This window comes from Mytilus edulis, chromosome 4 (assembly GCF_963676685.1).
Source record: "Mytilus edulis chromosome 4, xbMytEdul2.2, whole genome shotgun sequence".
In the NCBI taxonomy this organism is placed as follows: domain Eukaryota; kingdom Metazoa; phylum Mollusca; class Bivalvia; order Mytilida; family Mytilidae; genus Mytilus; species Mytilus edulis.
Window position 1 is genome coordinate 13,018,201 of NC_092347.1, and position 18,297 is coordinate 13,036,497.

The 18,297-nt window shown below is 32.2% G+C and overlaps 2 long non-coding RNA genes across 2 annotated transcripts; one reads left to right on the forward strand and one right to left on the reverse strand.

Annotated features, from left to right (window-relative positions):
- Positions 1-1,371: 1,371 nt before the first annotated feature.
- Positions 1,372-6,662, reverse strand: LOC139518990 (uncharacterized). Its single transcript, XR_011663495.1, has 2 exons — positions 6,538-6,662; positions 1,372-1,917 (listed from the first exon to the last, which is right to left on the reverse strand). It is a non-coding gene; the product is annotated as an uncharacterized lncRNA (long non-coding RNA).
- Positions 6,663-6,775: 113 nt separating this feature from the next.
- LOC139518992 (uncharacterized) lies at positions 6,776-11,221 on the forward strand. Its single transcript, XR_011663496.1, has 3 exons — positions 6,776-6,922; positions 9,224-9,382; positions 10,472-11,221. It is a non-coding gene; the product is annotated as an uncharacterized lncRNA (long non-coding RNA).
- Positions 11,222-18,297: the final 7,076 nt, after the last annotated feature.

Sequence of the window (18,297 nt, forward strand, 5' to 3'; positions counted from 1 at the left end):
TTTAATTTCACACACAATCTGCTAACGCACTCGGAAAGTCTGTTTACACTACCAATAATTTACCCATACTTTTTTGGTACATTTCTACCCTCGTGCATATCAGTACTGTTAGGAAAGACTGAAAACTTATAATGTTATACTTTCAATGAAATCAGTACTGATTTTGTCAGTACTGTTTCAGTACTGATTTTGACAGTACTGTTTTAGTACTGATTTTGACAGTACTGTTTCAGTACTGATTTTGACAGTACTGTTTTAGTACTGATTTTGACAGTACTGTTTCAGTACTGATTTTGTCAGTACTGTTTTAGTACTGATTTTGACAGTACTGTTTCAGTACTGATTTTGTTAGTACTGTTTCAGTACTGATGTTGACAGTACTATTTCGGTATTGTTATTTTCAGTACTGTTTCAGTAGATTTGGTGTTGTTAATCTTTTTAACTTGAATGTGTATTGTTTCAAAAAATATTTGGAACTGAAAACTTTTAAACTCGGTAAGTATAGTATGCTATATAATAATTTGTGGCATATTTTGTATCTTTTGTAGATATCTCTGATTAAGTGTTAATCATCAGAGAAGTTTTTACAATGTGCATCTCAGTACAATTGGTATCCAAATATAGGTTTGATAATTCTGTAACAATATTATTATTTTAGCTGGTTACGTTTTTCTCTTTGACTATATCACCTTGCTGCGCAGATTTTTTTTAGCGACGTGAACATGACCAAGGAAAATTATCAAGCTTACTCTCGTCTATCGAAAAACTATTGAAGCGAAGGAGAAAACAACAGAAATGAAGCAAGATAAGCAGTTTATCGGATTTTACCCATTAGGAGCACCTTATTTACTACCAGTTTTTAATGGAGTTCGTGTTGTCTTTTATGTATTTTTCAAAGTGTTGTTGTAAATGCCCTTTTGTTTTGTGATTCTTTGCTTACTTCTTGATTTTGGTTGTGACTGTCTTTCAGTGTTTATAAAAATAATACGCATTAGGAGCACCTGAATTCACTCCCGGTTTTTAATGGAGTTCGTGTTGTTTTTATATATGTATTTTTCAATGTGTTGTTGTAAATGCCCTTTCGTTTTGTAATTCTTTGCTTACTTCTTGATTTTGATTGTGACTGTCTTTCAGTGTTTATAAAAAATAATACGCACTCGACATCAGGAAGATTCTCACTGTGGTTCGAGGCTGATATTATACAGTATCAATTGTATAATAGCGCATAATTTATATATATATCAAACAAGATTAGAATCTTCAATACTGTTCATTTTTAGGTATTTTGCTATTGCTTAAAATATGTTGTAATTAATGCAGTCATATGTTACTATGTTAGGCAATGCATTATAATCAACACAAAACAATGTCTCGATTACCTTATTTTTAATCATAACTGGAATTTCTTTTCATAACCATTTTTTAATATATAATAAAACATTCAATGTCATACCAACATGTGAAGTTTGTGGCAAAAATCTCTGTCATTTTCATGCCCCTTGGTTATTTTATGACCCTTTAAAGCTCATAAATAAAACAATCAAGAAACAATTAATTTTGCATGTATCATGTTTCATTGCTCTCCCCCTATGCCATCTTTTCTTTGGAATGCTTTGTTGAATGTCAGTTTCATGGCTCTTTTCCTCAATTCAGTCCCGGATATGATGTGTCTTTTTACATGTACAGTGGTAATTCAAGAGGACACTTTAGTTCTAATATGAGCTCATTATAAGCATCCACCTTTAATGGTTTTAATGTTTTGGTAATTGTACGAAACTCAGGATTCAATGGTTCATGATTTAATGTTGGTTTTTTTTCTGATGAGTGCCATATTGATACATCATTTTGTTTATAGGTCTTCAATTTTCACATCGAACATTCCCATGTCTGCTCCTGTCTCCATTGCTGTTAATCATTCTGAGGAAAGAAAATGTAATGAATTTATAAATAATAAAATTGAGAATGGATATGGGGAATGTGTCAAAGAGACAACAACCCGACCAACTAAAAAACAACAGCAGAAGGTCACCAACAGGTCTAGGCTACAATAAATTTTCTTATGTTAAAACTTTCCTCATTTCTGTGTTATGTAAAAATAAAAAGAATGCACAATTATGGAAGGGAATGGTATGACATCAAAATTTACTTATTACTTTATATACTACCATAAGTCCAGTAATCACTAATGGACTGGACTTCTGATACTACATGTATATATTATAATCAATCAAAGTTGAAATTTGTTTCTAAATAAAAAAAAAAAGGAAAATATGATAATTTATTTCATCATCATCAAAGTATTGGTGTTTGCCAGTGGCAAGTATTTCATACACGTGTAGCTTTAACCATCGGTCTATTTATGTGCTCTTTATAATAAGATCCGTGAAACAACGACGAAAGACATTTAAATATATACTAACTACTTTATACAAAAGTACATTAATGTTTAATAGATTGAAGCGGAAATTTAATTTAATTGAAAATTTATCGTACATAGTCATATATGTAGCACCTAGCCAGAGATGTTATACATCTATCCATGGTAGCACACAGAAACGTGTCCGATTCCTCCAAAACGCGTCAATGATTTGATAAACATGTCTTGCAATGGCGAAACCACTTCTGCGGGACGCCGGTCGAGCAGTACCCTCATATACATACATTTTGTAAAAAGACATTTATAGGCATCACCGTATAATATTAAAACAATAGAATTTACTTTCTACTTATAAACGATGATTTAAACTTTACAAAACTTATTAAATGCAATGTTAATGGGTTTTTTTTTCTAAATACGCATGACATATTTGCCACTGGACATTAAGTAATCAATAGTAAATTATGTGTTGTAAACTAAGCCTGCAGTTGTACTTGTTATGAATTACCTATGCTGAACAAACTAATGTTTATCAATGACATACAGTAAACGTGGTCAAGCACCGGGAAGATAATACAATATAAAATATACATGATGTATTAGTTTTCTAAATTGTGAAGTACCTCTGTCTGAACTTTATAATGATAATAATCATATTGATAAAGAAAATCATAAATTAAAGCGCTTCAAATAAAAATAACTTTTTATTGTGCAATTTTTTTTTTAAACCAGACCCGTAGTCTGTGTCTGCAAGCAGAAGAAAGCGTGCACAGTGTAGCATGCCTTGGACATTTGTCTGTACGGATTACTAAACCTTTCCTCCAGATTTTTTTTTGGCACCTGCTTCGACTTTTTTTTCTAATCATTTACAATCCAACCGAACAATACGGGTTCTATCGTATCCCACACCATTAATATTGAATTGCGTTTTTTACTTTACAGAGTATCATTGGGGGTATATGAGTTTTGAAATATTCTGGCGTTTTTAACCGGACACATTCTTAAATTATCGGACACGTTTTTTGAGATTGTAACAATACAAAAAGGTTATTGTCTTACGTCAGGAGTTTGGTATTCAGTAGTTGGTTTTCAAGTTTGAATGGTTTTAAACTAGTCACTTTTGGGGCCCTTTACACCTTGCTGTTCGGTGAGAGCCCATGCAGGCACGGTATTGAAGACCGTACTTTGACCTATAATGGTTTACTTCTACAAATTACGACTTATATGAACAGGAGACTTTTCTCATTGGCAGTTATACCACATCTTCTTATATATTAATACAACACTGAGCCACCCAACCCATCGACCCCAATTACTCGTTTGTGAGGGCTGCCTAGAGTCAGAGGTAGATTTAGGGGGGGGGGGCAAAATTTGGTTGCTTATAAAGGGGAATTATTGAAGCGTGACTGGAGCCGGTCCCCTCTTAGGTCAGTCAGTGGGCCCCCACTCATGTAAATTTCTGGATCCGCCACTGAGAGTGGTTACACCGGGCCAAAAATGCATCGGACTGAAACAACATACTGGTTGTGTGTACACTGACAATCAAATTAGAATAAAAAAAATGTATAAAATATTGTAAAAAATAATTTTTCATTTGAGTGCATTTACGTAACAATAACACAATGTAACCGTAGACATAAATATCATTGTTACACTCGTAAGTATTCTATGTAGTTCCTTAGCCAACCCTAGGTCTGCATTCCGGCGATATAGCCTAAACTTCATTGTAACAATAACTTTTTTACGACTGTTACATTTCAATGTAACCATAGCCAGTACCAAAATAAAATAGAAATTTAGATATTTCACAGACATCTTTATTTACAATATAAAAATAGGAAGACTGTTGAATGATTTTCAGTGGCGGATTCAGAGGTGGGCGGAGAGGGCGTACCCCCCCCCCCCCTTTTTGCTCGGACTTTTTTTTTTTTTTTTTTTTTTTGTAAAATGATTAATCAGACTAGACTTCGTGAACTTTGCCATTTCCCGAGTATTTAATTTTTATACGACAATTCTCTACTTATAAAGACATTTTTCGCTGGCCGGTATTTACTGATTGTCAAAGTCATGTGATTTGCTATATATATGGTGGAGTTGACCAGTGCGTTGAAAAAACGGCACTCGGTCATTTTGAAATTCAAATTACAGTTATACACATTGCTGAGGTTGTCATGACAATCAGGAAACCTTCAAAGCGACACAGGATTGAGCAAGAACGTATATTGACTTCTATTTCACTATTCCACTAAACAGAAAGTAATGGTAAATACTCTATAGACTTTAACACTCTCATGAAAAAAAAGTTCCACGAAAACATGTTTAACAAATTGAATAATGATCCCCAGTCAGTATAAGCTCTAGAAAGATTTCAAGTCTCAGGTACGAACCATTTGATTTAAGGAGGCAGTCTGAGATATTTGAGAGAGAAAAAAAAATGACTCTGATTCTTGCCTTAAACAAAAATTTTGGCCGTATCTGGATTGAAAACAATAGTCTTGTCCACTTTTTTGCTATTAAAAACTAAAATTTCCAACAAAAATATTTAGCATGAAATGAACATGATGAATAAAAACGGGCGTATATTTTTGTGGCCGGGGTTTGCATGTCTGACTGGAATGTCTGTTTTGCCGGACTTATATATATTGAATACTTTTTTCAAGACCAGACTGCATGCAACCTGCCTACTGGGTGTGACTTTTATGTCTCCATTTGTTGACCGTCATTCATAACTTCGTTGTCATTTCAGACACTTTCGTAGTCTTTGGTGGATTTGGAACCCCTCACTTCGGTTCCCTAAGTTATGTTGGGTGAAACATATCAATCAAACATTTTGATAAAAACTGCTTGTTTGTCTTTTTTAACTCGTGTTGGTCGTATTGTAAATTTCATCAAATTTCCATGTCTATTTTATACTGACAAGTCCTACATCAAATATATCAGTACATAGCTTTGGATCAATACTATCATTTTATGATAGACAATTAATAGGGATAATACAGCATAAAAAATGTCCAACCCTTACCTTTTACAGCAACTATAAAGTATGCATGCCCCAAGCCAGGAACCGTTTAAATAGTGCACTTAATAAAACACTTATTTTATGGGTTTTTTAGCCCAAAAAAGGTCCCAAAAAATTTCCGACTCGCTCCGCTCGGCAAAATTTAATAACTTCGCCCCCCTTTCAAAAATCCGGGATCCGCCCCTATTTTTTACCACATCAAATGCACAATGAGCAAACCCATGTATCGCATTGCCCAGATCGCATAGTATGCAAAAAAAAATTAAAAAAACCCAGAAGTAACAGAAATGTTGTTGTAAAATCATTTCAAACGAGATCACTTATATATAAAAATATAAATATATGCAGCAACAACTGAACAGCAACAAACACAGCAGTCAATGTGGCGAGATGAAATAATTTTGTAGGCACCTAGGACTTATATATTAAAATGTTTCCCAAACTAAATGAAGCATTGTGCCCTATAAAAAAAAATCCTGTCAAAATAGGAAACACATTTTTAAAAGGGGGTTCCAAATCTGGAGATAGGGTTTCCAAATAGATTTCCCTTTTCAAATTTATGATGCATTTATCGTTAAAAAGGGGTCAAACCTTCGGACCCCTCCCCCTTCTTACGCCGAGGGGTGTACCGCACCTCCCTTTATCCAATCATATGTTTAAAAAGTCAGGCTGATCATTTCACAAATATCAATTTGACAAATATTAATACTATAATCTATTTAATAAGGTTTGGCGAAGAAGTAATAATATGTATATATCCAAAACAACCCGCGATTGTATACCTATTTTGACATTTACAGAAAGTTCTGTAACCAGAGGCGAATCCACCCATTGTTTTAAAAGAGGGTTCCAAACACAGGCACTGCCAAACACTCGGGATAAAAGGAAAAAGGGGGGTTCCAACTCAGTCGCCTAAAGATTTCATAATTATAGCGAAAAAATGGGGGAAATAAAATATTTTAAGTAGTATTATATAGAATAATGCATTGAACGTCCAAAATAATTTGGTGTTCCCACCCCCGGAACCCCAGGGGTCCGCCACTGTGTAACGCGCATTCTGCTTTTTTAACTAACGTAATATGTTTTGAATTAGCTATGCTACACTTTTCTCAGTTTTAAAATATTCAATGTAATACTATACCTTGATCTACCTTCAATCCCATTGTGGTATTCAATCCAGAAGAAGTTTGAACTGTTGAACTGTTGAAATGTCAGTGCGAGTGCAAAAATAACGTTTGTAAACAATGAATGACGTCATGTGTAAATCCAATCACATAAACGTTTTACAATAGGCAATTGTATGTTCCATATTGATGCGCTTTTGTGATTACGATAATAACATCAACGGCAAAATTTGAGATAACAGCAGATCAGCCGGGAAGGATAGAATACAGAAATACAGTAGAGAAAATATCGGTTTACCAGCCACTTGCAGAAAGTCTTAAAGTCACAGAAAGAGACGATTGTAACGACAAGTCAGAGATGGCGGATCCTTTTCGAATCATCTACGGATTGCTATTGTTCATGTATGTTTTACAAATGTATGTGTTCTTCAATCACAAGTTTTATTCCGTGAGCATCCTGTCAGATCATATATTATGCCGGAATCAACATTCTGTATACTGTGTCAACAGAATACAGAATGTTGATTTTGTATTCTGTTGACACAAAATTCTATATTCTGTTGACATTTATACAAAACAATGTCTTTCCCTTCAAGAATTTAGTTAAAATTTATGTGGTTCATAAGGGAACAGAACATTCGATTTTCATATATATATATATATATATATATTTGTTTATAAAAAAAGATACCGTATTATTGCCAACGACACAACAACAACAGCAACAACATATATTTTATTTGCCAATCATGGCACCCAAAATGAGCGGAATAATCACAACTCTCCACAACAGATCAGATGACCAGAAATTAACAAATATACGTCACCATACGGCCATCAATGATCATCAATAATGAGCAAAGCCATATCGCATAGTCAGCTAAAAATGGCACCAAAATGACAAATGTCAACATATTCAAACAAGAAAACTAACGTTCTTATTCATGTACAAAAACGAAAGAACAATGAATATGTAACACACCAACAAACAACAACCACTGAATTACAGGCTCCTGACTTCGGACAGGAACATATATACAGAATGTGGTGAGGTTAAACATGCTAGGGTCTTCCCCCTAAACCTGGAACAGAGTTGTAATAGTACTACATAACAACAAACTATAAAATTCAGTTGAAAAAGGCTTATTTAACTTTAAATAACAGATGAATGCAAATAGAAATGCATCTCAGTAACAAAAAGATAATGGACGTTACCGTTACTCAACAAAAAAGTCACTACATACAGATCTGAGAGTACTTGTAGTTACTGACAGCTAGTTCAAAGCCACTAACAACTAATAACAAAAATCATGCATCTAACTTCAAAGACTTAGTTCATAGTTTTTTATACTTCTGTTGATTATATTTAATCTTAGTTTTTTCCTTCTGTTAAAAAGAGATTAAATAACAGACGCAATGTTCAGCAAATTTGTTTTAAGATGGCAAATTTGTGTTACATTCGTTTAATTTATTATAATGCACACAAACTAAAGAGACAGAAAGACAAAGTTTGCCTCCAACGACAAGCAAGAATAAACCAAGAAACAGAAAACAGACAATTTTTCAATGTCCTATTTGGCTGGCTTTCATATTATTCCCATTGTTGTTATAAAGTAGACAGAAGCAATGAAGAATCGATAATAGTGTGGTGCTTGAATATGAAGAAAAGAGAATAACAGGCAAAATTAATAATAAAAAGTGAAAAATGATATAGAATATTACAGAATACAGAAATGAAGAAACCACTTCCAGACCAGACCCTTTTATAAGTTGCACATTTTTAAAAATTTTTTTTGCCTTTTAAATCTTTCTGTTCGGACACCATATTGGTCCGACACCCCAATAGCCTGACGCCCTATTAGTCCGACGACCAATTGGACCGACACATGAATACTAGTAATCCGACACATAATTATTGAGCAATACTTTGTATGAATAATATTTATATTTCAAGAGGATAATCCCAATAGTTTAAAATTATCCTACTGAGATTCCTCAAAATAATAACATAATAGAGTACATGTATTAAAAATTTGCTTAATGTCCAGTGGCAAATATTACATGCATGTTCAAAACAATTGTTAAATAAGTACAATAGGTAAGTCCTGTAAAAGATGTCATCTGGTGTGAAAGAAGGTCAATAAAACTTGGACTGCCACTGGACAACGAAAGCATATTGAAGGTGGACAGGAATTTGCCCTGCTGCATATTCAGACAAAAGGCCACCGACGGCCTCTCGAAGAGTTGTTGCAATATTTATTAACCCGCAGAGATCATGGCACTCTCTTTCTATACATGCTATATGAGGCATCCGATTAAAGGTGACCAATCTTACATTTGTTGAAAATTAAACATCACGCACAATTTTACTACCAATGGTTTTACTGTTTTTACTGTATCACATGAACATTATCCGTTGTGATGACAGACTTGCACTTCTGGTGACATTTTCTTAGTGAGAATGTGTTCACATATGGAACATATCTTGTCCTTATGTCCCACGTAAGTGTCATCAATAACTCCTGAACCACTTTACAGAATTTTGTAAATCATCGATACAATCTTTATCTCAGGGTGTATTTTTTCAAAGGATAATTTACAAAGTGTTACGTCCATAATTAATACCATAACATGCATGTTGGGAAAAACAACTTTTTATAAATGCATGCAAAGTATTTGATGCAGTATGATCTATTGTTATAGGTATCTAAAAATGGATCCCACCAGAACACAAAGACTAAGTCTATGAGGAAAATAATGTTTTAGATCAACGACTAAAAATTGTCATGAACAGATAAAATATGAGATAGAGATAGAACTGGTATGAAAGGTGACAGTAGAACATTGAAATAATTTGAAAAGGTAGGTATATATATAGTTTTACACTCAATTATGATTTTTTTAAAGTAAGTATTTGCAGATATTCCTATAATTTTATTTCAATATCATGAAATGTTGTAGTGTGTTCATATGACAACAAACCAACAACGAGCAAGTTCAAAAAAATAAAGAGTAGAAATACATTCTTCAACAATTGAAAGATATCATTAAAGTTAACAAAGAAGTCTACGGGAAGTACATATCCGTACACACAACCTCTCATTTAACTGTTTCACAGATTGCATTGATATTGTGCTTGAATAATCAGATTATATTAATACATATGTGTTTTGTTGCCGATCCAAAGATGTCAGAGTGTTACATCAGGACATAGTTGAACTTAGGAACCTAAAGGAAATATAAACAAATATCTCCTTCTCTGTAACCGAATAACAGATTTAAAAGATAGTAATTTATTATAATGAGAATTGCCACTGGTACTAATAATGAAAAATATCACAAAAAGATTACTTTTATTTAATTTTTGAACTATTGCATATGTATAAAATGATAAAAAGTTGTAGGATTGTCACTGAGACAACTATCCACCAAATTTGAGACGATGTGAATGTGAACATTAATATACAACTGTGCAGACTTCAACAATGAGAAAACCCATACCGTATTGTAAAAAGTGCAGCCCGTATTGAAAACATGGACATTTGCCATGAACCCAGACTTGGGACGCTAAAATTCTTCTCCAAATCGTATAAGATCAGGCCCTGAAGTCATACACAATTTTCTCAGTGCCCGGAGAGAAAAAAATCGTGGTCGAAAATTGAAATCCAGCATTTTGATTGGTTGATTTGTTGATTTTGGAGTTTGAGTAAATAACTGACTCGAAAGTTTAATGACTTCAAGGCCAGTTTTCAAGTAGGTAAATCAAACATTGTTCCATTCTTTTCTTTCATTTTTCTCCCTGTATAATATAAACCTTGTATAATTAACGTTATACCACCTTTAGCAATGCATGTACACTGATTCACATTATGTCATGGTTGACCTATGTTTAATCTTATTATTGGACTTTAACAAAATGATAAATGTTATAATCCACTTTTTCCTTTCCAGAAACAAGTTGGCAAAGATATATATCACATGCATAGGAAGAGCAATGGAAAATAACATTGAAGCAGAATTATGAAACAGTTATTAAAAAAAACCCATTAAATTGAGAGAGAGAAAAACACATTTTTTTTTACTTTTTAATGCTGTTCATTCTTAAGATTACTGTTTATTGTATTTCGATGGAAGTTATTGCAGTTGATAAGAAGATAGAACAAAAAATTGAGTTCTTCATCTTGTTTTATTCAGTCAATAAAAATTAATTTTGAAAAGCAAACAATATATGTTCAAAAATCAAAAAGGTTAATTATGTACCAAATGACCTCCGTCAGACATTAATCAGTCTGTTGCAAATCTTTCTTTAAATTTTTATGCTTATTTTACAAAATGTTCCTCTGTTTGTATGTCTGTAAGATTCAAATCAATCAGAGATTTCTGAGGAACTACAAACCAAGAGTTTCTGAAAGTCATCAGTCCTCATGTGAACATGCTATACTGAGTAATGTAGTTCTCACCCTTTCAACTCCTCGTTAACGGGATGCCTAAATATTGTAACACCAAATTTCATATATTATTTTCGTAAAATACGCTGTGCAGTTTTATAGGAAAGAGTACAAGAGTTATGCATACATGTATTTAAGTTACTATTCACAATACACTCATTACAAGTGAATGAAATTGCAGCATGATTAATGTATACAAAAAAAAAAGAAATCTGTCAATAAATGTATTTAACCATTAAAAATCTTACAATGAGCATATGATTGGAAATTTATTTATGAGAAGTTAGACTAAAAAAAGTGGTCGTATTCTGAATATTCGCTCAGCTCACAGTAAAAGGAGAAAAACATACACTGTTCAGTCTGAAGGTACCTGTTCATGTAGGGGGACATGTCTTATAGCAGATTCTCTCCTTGTAGTGAACTAGCATGTTAAAAAGGAGCTCAGTGCATTATTGGTCTAGTTCTGTACAAAATATGTTAATTACATTGTATTTATATCTGAGTATCATGTCCTCTTCCTGCACTTAACTTGCCACTGGATCACATAACATCAATCCATCCACCCATCTTCTCAAAAGTAATATATCGAGTTCCAATGTTCAATATGTTCTGATTTGACTCAAGCAAGATATAAATACATGTAATATGGTATTGTCAAATAGAAGTATTAATAAGTATTAAAAACATGAACCTTGTAGACCACACGAGATGAAATTCTGACAATAAATATGACATAAAGCCAGAATATTTAAAAAAAAAAAGCTAAAGTAACTGTCGAAGAGCTGAATCTAAAGCTGAACCACTTCAGGACAACAAAAATCAGGGAAATAAAAAAAAAACATAACGAAAACATTAACATGTCACGATATAGAAAATGAATGGAAATGGGGTAAGTGTCAAAGAGAACTATTAACCCACCCTAAATATATAAAACAACTAGGCATCACTATAAAGATACAGTCTGATTTAAAAAGTGTTATAATGAAACAGTACTGAAGAAATTAGTAACGAAACACTACTTACGAAATCAGTACTGAATCATTACTGACGAAATCAGTACTGTCAAAATCAGTACTAAAACAGTACTGTCAAAATCAGTACTAAAACAGTACTGTCAAAATCAGTACTGAAACAGTACTGTCAAAATCAGTACTGAAACAGTACTGTCAAAATCAGTACTGAAACAGTACTGTCAAAATCAGTACTGAAACAGTACTGTCAAAATCAGTACTGAAACAGTACTGTCAAAATCAGTACTGAAACAGTACTGTCAAAATCAGTACTGAAACAGTACTGACAAAATCAGTACTGATTTCATTGAAAGTATAACATTATAAGTTTTCAGTCTTTCCTAACAGTACTGATATGCACGAGGGTAGAAATGTACCAAAAAAGTATGGGTAAATTATTGGTAGTGTACCATGAGTACAGTTCATTGTATTATGTTTGAGGTCTTACATGGGAGTTGTCTATTCAAATGTAGGTAAATCAAAATAACACCGTTCTTATCATTGTTGAAGTAATTGAATAATCTTACTTACGATACCCTGTTTATGGACGATGTAATATAATGTAATGTCTTAAAAATGCCTGTACCAATTTGCAATGGTATTGAATTTTGTTTGTTTAACGTCCCGTGAGGATAAGCTCATTCATATTCAGGACGAGAACACATTAACGAATTCTGAAATAGTAAGGTTCTACCAAAATTGGTCGACAGAAAGGAAAGGTAGTTGTTTGAGCTGTCTGTGAAATATAATATCCTAACAACTCGAATAATCAACAGATACGCTTTTAATGCACATGAACTAAATATTTCTACCGAATGCTATGAATCAAGGAATAAACATTTTACGTTAGGATACACTGTTAATACGTTGTGGATCATGTTTAGTCGTAAGTTACCAAATTCGGATTCACCATTTTCATATTATTTCAATATAATAAAAAAGCACCCTTTCAGTTAAGTGAATGTACATTTTGTCTTTTGAAGTTATTGGACTACATTTCTTAAACGTTCTACGATAAAAAAAAAAAAAAAAAAAAAAAAAATAATTAACTTGTTACCTGTAGGAAAATTTTCGACCAATAACCACAATCTCCTTTAAAACTCACTGTTATCTGATCTGATGTTTCGGAGTTACGGGACTTTAATCGTGAAAGTCTAAGTCACCCATTCATTCACACTCGTATGATCATTAAAATCCACCTTGACCGACTGTGTCTGTTTGAGTTCATTTTTTAATTTAATTCGAAAACTATGTGAAAACAAATTACCAAAACGCACCTTTACTTACAATTATGCCAAATGCCGTTTTAGAAAAAAGTATTTTTACAGTAAGTATGAATTTAAAACAAATAATACAAGAAGCGATACAATGTAAGCATTCATATGCTTCTCACCTGTCTGTGTTCTACAGCATTATACTAACATTAAAGTAATTATAAGTGTCAATAATTTCAGCAATTCAATATAACAATTGCATTTAAGATCTAGAATATCTTGCATATTCCATCTAAAGACTTCTATTTTATACTGTAATTTCAAATAAAACTATTTATTCTTTTATACCTTTTTAACTTTTTTTGGATTCAAGCGTCACTGATGAGTCTTTTGTAGACGAAACGCGCGTCTGGCGTATATACAAAATTTAGTCCTGGTATCTATGATGAGTTTATTTATTACAATGTAGACCTTTATAAAAACTGATTTTAGGATTACACTTGAAATAACAGTTTTCTGTATGGAATTAGAATGATTCTGTTTGTTAGTGTTTAACTATCATACTTTATTTGATCACAATTCTTTAATTTCTAGGGAAAAATGTTGCATTTGTTTGATGTGTTTGAGCTTTTTATTTTGCCGTTAGATTACGGATTTTCCTAGGAGGTGAGTTTATTTGTAATTCAACCTTTTTTGCTATAGAGATCAACTAACCTGTAATGAGAATGTTTGCAAACAATAGAGTTTTCACAATTAATATCTAATATATGCAATGTTGCATGTGTTCCAACTAAGTTGCTACCAGTCAACTTTAAACTTTGGGTCAATAAATATACGTCTTTCAAAAATTTACTACAAATGGGTAAAATGTAAGTATCACAAAACGTTGTCATAGGTATATTTCCGTTAATTATAATCGTTTCATGTAGATCATCTTCATACAAAGTAGTTCCTTCTCAGTGATTATACATTTGAATTGAAACTATGAAAGATATTTTCATATCATCACTATTTCATAATCAATCATTGAATTCTGAAAAATCAATAATTGACATACCTTAGATAGTGCAGGCCATAACGTGTAACCACTTGGTATTGTTATTTCCTATTAAATGTTTGCTTTTATTTTTATAACAATATCGACAAGGATGCAGTGTTAAAGGGGCACTAGCTGTCAAATTCATGGTCACTGATTTGACTCAAATTCTCATATTTGATTTATAACAATGTAAAACATTTATCCAAACTATCAAAAGTCTAAAATAAACAGTTTACAGAGCATGGGGAAGTTAATATATAGGTTCGTTCGTGTGTATTTTAGTCCAGACGCCATATAATTAACTATCGATTTTACCTCAGATTACCATATAAGCGATGTAAACATAAATACAGATATGAATAGATTAAACCAACACGTGCAATTGGATTTTTATAGGTCTGTTTGATTTTATTTTATAGATTGAAAATAGATGTTTCTCATTGTTTTTAAACGTATAAGAATGATTTTATGTACATCAAAGTAGTAATCAAATGATTTACCGTAGTTTCACTTTCGTTGTTGACATTCCTTTTCTTTAAATAACCAGTACACGTACAATGCATGCGTTGTCAATCTCTAGCTAGGGGTTAAATTGAAGTTCACATGAATACGGATTTAAAGAGGTCGACTCATTCACTTGCGAGTGAATTACTAATTATCAATGTTTCTTAGCGTATTTTGACAAATTTGAACCTTTTTGGCTGCAATAAGCGAATTGTTATTTCACTATTTCACTTTCATTTTTAGATTTTTTTATATCTCGTAGCTAGTGCCCCTTTAATATAAAACTTGAAAAGTGTTGTTTTCAATAGTGTTATATTACGATTAAGCTCTCTCAATGTGCAGAAATTAGAATTCCTAGAATGTGTTTTACTCTAAAATGTTATAGATATATTAATAATTATAGAAACAATTCAGAAATTTTACTAGCCTTACCCCCATTCTAACTCGCCAAGTGTAAGTGTACGGGACAATAACATTTCAAAACCATTTGAAATACAGCTCAAACTTGAAAAGTAATAGCGGCTGCATGTATAAGCAACGGAAGAAAATACCAATTACACTAACAGAAATAAATTTATCTTAATCATTCAAAATTAATTACATTACTTATTTTTATCAGTTGTAAATGTTAATGCTTGAGAAAGACGCAATGATTGAACTAATCAAGTACCTGTGACATCGTGCGTAGTGCCTTGAAGTCTCTACCTTCTGTTTTATAACATTCTTTTTTTTTAAATTTTTAAGTATATTGCTTATACGCATGTTAAACAAACATAAGATAAGAAAAACCATCAATTTCTTTAAAAACGACTAACTTGGTAAATTAGAAAGAACAAGGGAATTGCATTAAAGAACAACATCACACATATGAGTGATTAAAAGACCGAAAGCAAGATGTACGTGGGAACAAACAAATGTCATATCAGTATTTGCTAATACAACTTTAGGAAATTATAATAATATAAACATGTTTTTTTTTTATATTTGTCATTTCGGGGTAATTATATGCTTCGCAGATGATATAGGATATGTTCCTTATGTCGTTACTACAATCCCGTTCCCTTTTCACAAATGTGACCAACCGATTTAGACTATTTACCAGGTTAGTAATAACATACGCAAAACTGCGGGTGTCACATGTGGAGTAGGATCTGCTTCCCCTCCCAGACCACCTGAGATCACCCCAACCCACCCACCCCCTCAGTTTTAGCTGGGGTTTGTGTTGCTTAGTCTTTAGTTTTCTTTGATGTGTCTCGTGTAATATTATTTATCTGTTCGTCTTTTTTCTTTTTTTATCCATGGCAGTGTCAGTTTATTTTCGATCTATGGGTTTGACTTTCTCTCTGGTATCTTTTGCCTCTCTTCTATAATGTGATTTTTTACATGTCACATACAAATGAATATTTCATATAGGGTACAATTGATATTGCAAACATTAATATTTTTTGCTAGTTTTATTTTTCATTATCTTATTGATAAATGGGGATAATGAAAATGAACACTCCTGCAGACCAAGATATCAATCGATTGACTTGGTGCAATGTTGTCCAAAATCAGTGTCTAGTTCTGATTCATAATAATAAACATGTTGTATTTAGATTAAATCAAATTATACAGTTTCTCAAAATACAATCAATTTGAATATCATCCAGTCATAAAGTATATATCAATTTGAAGGATAATGTTTTCATTCAGGTTTTGGTACAAAAGATGTTTTATATGCTGGTATTTAACTTATAAGGTATATTGTTGACACATATGCTAGACACCCCTACTTGAATTACTTCTCAGTTCTAAAAATATTCAATTTAAGAGAAACCCTTTAAATGTTTTCATACTTGTGTCGTTCAATTCAATTTTTAAGTCTGAATTACGATCCGAAAATATATCTTAAGAACGAGCTTAATATTTATACAAAACATCTTAAGTAGGACAAAGAACAAATGTCAAGAGCGATAAGGATTTTTGTTCATAGTTTTCCCTCTATATATACATTTCTCATTTTATATCTATTCTTGAAGTACAAAGTTATATAAAAACCACTATGCACATAGAAGAAAAGGTTAAAAAGTAAAGAATTTTTTAACCCGATATTTTGAAAAGTAATAACGTGAACAATTTTAGTATATATTCTTATCTAATTTTTTCCTGAAGAGAAATTTGTCTCCAACTGGATTTTGCTTATGTCCTTGTTATGCATTCCAATAGTTCATTATGTTAATAACTGTATATCAAATGTATATGATATTAGCTTAATGGTGAAATACTAAGTTTCTAGTTTCAATTGTTCTATTATGCGTTATATAAGGTACCAGGCTTAAAATTTAATACGACAGCCGCGCGTTTCGTCTACATAAAACTCATCAGTGACACTCAGATCAAAATAGTTAAAAGCGAAACAAGTACAAAGATGAAAAAATGACCATATAAATAATATTCATGTCAACACCGAAGTGCTATAAAAATAGACTTTGTTTTGCTAGTCCCCTTTGTTGCCCCTATGTTGAATGATGGAAAATGTAAAACATTGGTATACATTCCCGGCCTAGTAGTGTCTCATCAACACCTAATGCTATGTTAATTATAAATCATATTTGTGCACGATCCACCATTAATGAAAACCATAATTATTCTAGTGTACATTCATACAGTTAGAATTCATGAATCTCAAAACAATCGTATGTAGTATATCACATCCCTTGATTATGTTTCAGTGCTAAGATGACCAAAGCCCTATTTGGTACAACTGTTTTCCAATCCTTTTCAATGAATTTCACTTTTTTTTATTTGCCATTCCAACTGGTAAAAACTCTACACCACCAGAGTATATAGACGACACGCTCTTTTGTTTGAAAAAAAAATCATAAACCTTGCATCTTTGAAAAAAAAATTAATCAGTTTGTTCCTCTAATTGCATATATTGTATAAGAGAATCTGGAAAACAAAAACAGTACTTCGATTAAAATAGTGTTGAACATATTACAAGTAGTGCATGTATTAACATGGGTATATACTAAAGCATATTTATTTCAATACAGGTTCATTAGAATAAATACAATCACCACTTTATTATGACTGCTTTAAAATTACTTAGTTACAAGTAAGGCAAAAATAGTTCTTCGAACAAAAGCTAAAAAACATATGAAGCGAGCGAGCGAGATGTTTTTGTTTTTATATATTTCTTAAAAATGGTAGTTGATGGTTGTTTTCATTGTATATGATAAGGATTGTTTTGTTGTAGTATAGAGTTTCTGTTGTTCCTTTGATGTCCTCCTGTAGTTGATATATGTCCATCGGTTTAAGTTCCTTTGATTTCCTCCTGATATATGTCCATCGGTTTAAGTTTGTTATCTGGATTTGTTTTTGCATAATCGAATTATAAATATTAAACAACGGTATACTCTTGTTGTCTTTATCTACTGGCTGCTTGATATCTAGTTGACACTATTTATGAATATTTAGGATCAAATAATGATTGAGGTGATTTGTCTTGACTAAAGCAACATACTCAGGATTCTGATAAAAACAACAAACTGAGTAAGGAAGTTATATTGCTATACAT